The sequence below is a fragment of the Lactuca sativa genome, chromosome 4 (assembly GCF_002870075.4).
Source record: "Lactuca sativa cultivar Salinas chromosome 4, Lsat_Salinas_v11, whole genome shotgun sequence".
NCBI classification, from domain to species: domain Eukaryota; kingdom Viridiplantae; phylum Streptophyta; class Magnoliopsida; order Asterales; family Asteraceae; genus Lactuca; species Lactuca sativa.
Window position 1 is genome coordinate 393,865,100 of NC_056626.2, and position 6,338 is coordinate 393,871,437.

Sequence of the window (6,338 nt, forward strand, 5' to 3'; positions counted from 1 at the left end):
TGCGGAATTTGTCCCCAGAAAAATACGATAAATACGTTATCAAAACATTTTCGAAGAAATGTATTTTATTCATTTTAGAACGTTTTGGTCAGGTTATGTCACTTCATATCGACACCTGTGATATAAATAAACTGAGTGGGTCGTGTTGGGAAACATGGTGAGTACATAGGATTTTCAACCCACAACAATATAATTATTATGTTTAATCATCAAACAGTTAACCCAATTACCCATCCCCATTATCTTCTTTATTCTTAAGGATCTACCCTAAGAATCAGCTATTTCTTGTTCATTCATTCCTAAGGAGTATCCTAAGGAACAGGTACGAATTCCATAGTTGTAAATGACACATCTGTCAAGTACAATTGCTAGTTCTGTCACTTAGGCGCAACTGCCAAAATTGTTACATTCTCTACGGGGCGCATCTGCCGGAATAGTCCTTTTAGGCGCATCTTCCGGGGTTATGAAGTTCTCTATTAGGCGCTTCTGGCGGTAGAGTCCTTTAGGCACATCTGCCAGGGTTTTATTGACAGTATCGTTTTCGAGAGTCCACTCGCAATACATATCAATGGGTTTTTAGAGTATACCGGTGAACACATCATTCACAACACCTACAGGTTGCGAGCCTGCTAGTGTTCCACTAGACTGTCTAGAATAGTCCATGGTTGTCATCCATACTCTGCTGAATGACGGGGCCATCATTTGGGAAAAAGGCTTCTCACATCGTCCACCTCTCACCCTCACCTCACGGTCTATTTCACCTCTCAACTCATCATCCAACTCATATTTCATTTATTACATCTACCCATGTATTACCCCAACATTTTCGTAGATATAAAATACATATACAATTTAAATCATTTAAAACATGTATAAAATCGTTCACCCAACATAGATAGCAAGTATTCAGATAATATGCACACATAGCACGTAATTTATATAAAATACTTGATATCTATGTGTAAGCTGAAAGTAACTATGCACTCACCTGAAAGGTGGTGACTCAGCACTTGGATAGAGCTTCGATACTCTCAAAACAATTTCCTTCGATAAAACCTAGTACCAATACCACTAGGGTTTAGTCTAACTATAACCGCGACAAATTAATAGTCTGACTATTATTATTATATAAGCGTTAAATAACACTCAATATAACTCATAATAATAGCCCAAATAATTATTTTAAGGACCTAATAACATTGCTATAATTATTTGAAAGCTATATTAAAAGTTGCGTAAGCATAGATCACTTACAGCGGATTTTAAAGAAAACCAGGCTTTGCTCGGAGCTGTGTTTCGAAACCGAAAGACCCTTTTTTTCTCGGGACTGCGGTAGCCTCGGGGCTTCCTTCGGGTGTTAGGGAGGTTCCCTAGGGTTTAGGGGAGTTAGAGAGAGAAAGAAACTAGAGAGAGAAGTGAGAAATGTGTGAAAAAGTCGGAACCCTCACCCCCTTTTATACCCAGCAAGGCCTCGGATTACGTTCGGCGTAGTTCTTGGCTACGCTGGGCGTTCCTCGGATAAGGATGCCAACTCGCACCAGCTGGCTTGCCCCCACTCTCGGAACCGGACAAGATCAAGTACGCCAGGCGTACCCAGCTTCGGACGCGGGGCGTAATGCGAGACTTCGTGGCGATCATCTGAAGCGAGGGATGATCAGCAAGCAACGGTCCAGATCATGCCACGTCATCAGGCTTCGCAAATTGCACACTTAACTTTAAAAATTCTTAACTTTTGCGTACGATCTCCGTTATCAACATTCTTTATATCCATGCGAAGGTGGGAACGTACTCTACTACTTTATTTTAGACTCTGTCGGCTAATTTTGAATTTATTTTAAAAGTTATATTATTAACAGGCCGATGCAGGATTGGTCCGTTAAATTGTCATCACTTCTTCATCCGACATCCGTTTTCGCCCATCTTTTTATCGTTATGCTACTCTTAGTGAGATCTTCGATTCTCTTTTAGGTCGTGTTGTCTAAAAACCGCTCGATCTAATATTCGAATTTCGGACTATACACCGCTAATCTGAAACTTCGAAAAATCATAACTTTTTCATACGAAGTCAGATTTGGGCGTTCTTTTTATCGATGTTCTTAGTTTAACATACTCTACGATTTTCGTTTATATTGCTAAGGCTAAAACTCGCTCTATCATAAATTCACTATTTATGCTTCCCGGTGCCGTGCCGATTCCGTCACGAAACTTCAACGGGCCATGACTTCTTCGTTATAACTTGGATTTCGGCGTTCTTTATATGTACAGAAACCTTGTGACATATTCTACAACTTGGTTAAGATTATTTATTCTAAATAATGTTTTGTCAAAAAGTCATTTTCGACACTTATTGCCTGTAAATTGACTAGTCTGGATCTGTGGGCGTTACATACATCAATAATGAATTGCCAGTGGGTGTTGAACCAGTCCAATACATGCTCACTCCAGAATCGGAACATGGGGTATTTTATATTGATAGTGAAAATAACAAGTGCTTTCAACGCACTAATGATCTTCCTTTTGCTCCCACTAAACATTTGTTTCATCTTCGCTTGGATGGACTTAGTCAGTTTGAACTAGAAATAGGATATCACGTGCTAATATCTCTAGAGCTTAGTAGAAGACTAGTTGAACTTAAAATCAATCAATTCAGATGGGTTAAGCCTGATATCTTGAAAGAAGCTGACATGTTCTACAATGGTTCTTATGATGACTCTGAAGAAGAATATTAGTTTTAACATCATCTGATAGAGGGAGATTGTAAGGTCATACCTTATGATTTGATGAGTCAAGCACTCTATACACTATCTGTCAGTGCCAACGTCTATACCGTCAGTGCTAGCATATCAAGCCTATCAGCATTAGCGCTTAGTATAGTTATTTTATGTGATCTTTTGTATATGACGTAATGATATATATATATATATATATATATATATATAATAAATATCAGATCCGATATCCTTGTGATAAGCATCGGTTCTGCGTATAGATAAGACACAATCCCTTTATTCAAGTGAAATACTTGTATTGATTAGTATATATTAAACATTAGGGTGAAACCCTAATGTAAATACGGGTTGGTTTCATAATCGTATTCGTGACAAAACCCTCTTCTTGGTGAAGACAAAAAACTTTCTTGGTGAAAGAACACTTTGTAGAACTCCCTGTGTTATTTAATTTTTGTTCTTTATTTTCACAAATTAGTTTACTTTTGTTCTTTATAGTTGAAGTGTATCCGATTAATACAAACCTTCATCGTGCATCATGCTTTTCATGCCGCAATGGCCTCAACTCTTCTAGCCCCTCGATCTAGAATCAAAACTCTTGGGCTTCTTTGTTGAACCCCCATATGTCTGCACCTGCTCTGACTTCCATTTCCCGAGGTGCTCCAAATCAATTTACCGTTCCCGGGATCTGGCGATCAAATTCTCCAATGTATGACTAGATAAAAAGCTGACAAACTCCATGATAATATTGTGTTATTGAGTCTTCTTCATTTCCTCGTCTGCATCATACCGTGGAACCAGTACAGCACTCCCACTAAATTTGGTGGTGATCCCGGCCACAGTCTCAGTTGTCTGGCGTAGGTCCTGGAACTCCTTTGTTAGTTGTTGCACCTTGACATCCAGTAAAAACTTTGCTCGAAATTTGGTCACAAAATCACGTCAGGTCATAGCCTTAATAGTTGGTGTTCCTAGATCATACCGACCTCCTCCCACCAATCAAAGGATCACTCCTTCAGGTCAGGTCACAAAATCAGGGCACACTCAATGTCTAGTATCCACCGTCTGGCGGTAATGGGGTCTCTCTCCCCGAAGAACTCTAGTGCCCCACATCCTCAAAAATCCTTGAACGTGAGGGTCTGGGCCCCATACTGCCCGACGGGCATCTCGGGGTCGCATCAAGGCTACCTCGCATAATCTCGAACGCGATGAACTCGTATAGTCACTCATCAAATGGTTTAGTGCCTGAGCCCAAACTAGACCTAGATCCTGTTTGGGTGCAAAGTTACTCTTGGATGTAATGTTTTAGGCTTACCTTCTTTTTTTGTGTAAATGGGTTGAGTCTTTCCTATAAATAGGAAGTGAGTGACTCCCATTACGAGAGGAACCATTTGGAGTGTTAGACTAGAGAGAGAAATTGTGTACAAACCCATTTGTATATCCTTTCTAGATCTAATATGAGCTTACACATATTTATTATCTCCTTGTGTTCTTGAGTTTACATGATGATTCACTAGATCTTTTCTGATTCCTCACATGCCATCATAATCAAACATCACTACAATTGGTATCAAAGTGGGTGTTCTTGATTTGATCAAGAATTGATCCTTGATGGCTTTCATGATTTGGTGATTCGTTGTTTGATCTTTTAACTTCGTGTTTTAGAGAGTTTTTGAATTCTAGAAATCGAATTCATCTTTGATTCTATTCAAAATTCGATTTTCTTCATTAGAATTCAAGTGATTTTAACTTTCTCTCTCTAGAAACCCATTCAAAATCACTTTCTCTCGGTAGAAATTTTCAAGTTTTAGAGATCATGGTGCGTTTGGAGTACGATTCTTGGGTTGTGATTGTTAAAGATTTGAAATACAAAGTCAACGAATATCAATTCTATGGATTGGTGTTAAATGGGTTGATTTCAAAAGAAACTTTGATTTCTTATGGAGGTTTGAAGGATGATTATGGAAGATTGATATTTCAACCACTTTTGAAGATTGAATGTTTGTGTGATCTTTTCATTATGAAGTTAGTTGCAAGCAATAACCGAAAAGAAGGAGAAGAAAGAGATTTGTAAAACATAAGATACATTTCTCTTGTTGAAAATCCAAGTGATCTTCATGCTCTTATGGTTGTTGAAGATGGTCTTGATGTTCTTGAAGTTCAAGAAAAAGGTGTTCAAGTTGATTTTCAAGATGAAAAGGTTTTTTGCTCGATTGGAGTTCAAACTGATGATATTTTGTGTTCTTGTGATTCGTTTGAAGGAATGTTTCCTTATCGGAAGCCGGTGATCCAAGAAATTCATAAGTATCAAACTCCAAAAAATTTGATTCAAACTCAAGAAGTTGTGGAAAGTGCGTTTGTTCATGAAATCAAGTCTTCAAGATGCAAAAAGATGAGAAAGAAAAAGAAGAAGAAGATTAAACGGAAGAACAAGCGGGTTTATTCACAAAAATCGTCGAATGTAGTTGTGAATCTAAAATTCGTGAAGCAAATTTGGGTTGCAAAGCAACATTCTCTAAAGGTTGCATTGAATTTGAAGTTAAAACCCTAAAGTGTTGGTAGTTGTTTTGAAGATGTTCTTAGATCGTTGAAGAACATGAAGAACGAGTTGTATATCACGCATAATGGGTGGTACAATGTTCAAATTGGGGATTTTCTCGTTCCGACAAAAGAACCAAGATCTTCCAAATTTGATTTTTTCATTGCAAATGGATCTCAATTCATCAAAAGGTTATCTCAAATTTTCAAATGGATTCCAAAACGTCCATGATTTCGATTCGTGCGTTGCGTTCTTAATTTTTGATCGTTTTGACTCAATTGGATCAAATTCATTTCAAACCCCTTTGAAGATCCAATTAAATTTTTTTAGATCAAACATCAAAATTATATTCATTTTCTCAAAATCATGAAATTATAGTTCATTGATCCAAACTGAAGCCCAACTTCTATTGTCTGTTACTGTTCATGGAATGTTTTTTTTTTCTCGATCCCAAACTCAATTTTATCTGTAATTTGTTCATTCATTTTCTTCCGTATTTGACTCTTAAAGTCAAAAGCTTATCGTTAATTCATCATTCTCGCATATGCTCTCTGTTCGATTAATATTGATTTGAGTTGGAAGTCGATTTTGATAACATTCATTGTAGTGTCGATTGTGATCTCGCAAGAAGCTTTTAATCGTTTTTCAAAAGTTGGAAGTTTCCGTTTTGTTTCGATTTCGATTCTTGAAAATCGATAATAGAGTTTGATTCTGGATTCGGTGGTTTGATTGGATTTCGATCTCTATGCTTTGAGTTAATTTCAGAATTCGATTTGGAGATTATCCACTGGTGAACTAAAAGTCAAACAAAAATCAAAATTGTTGTTCTTGGTTTAACTTGTATGCGTGCTTGGGTGAATCAACGTCGAACATATGAAGTTTGGAGTCTGATGCTTTTGATTTCGTTGATTTGGTTAAAGTCGATGGTTTGGGAACGAACAGATGAAGCAATTTGATTGTTGTTGAGTCCATTTGTGTTGCATCTTGGGCCTTATGTTTTGTATCCGGATTGGGCCTGTCCATCCGTGATTTTCTAGATTAGTTAGTAGGGTTGTTATATATATATATATATATAT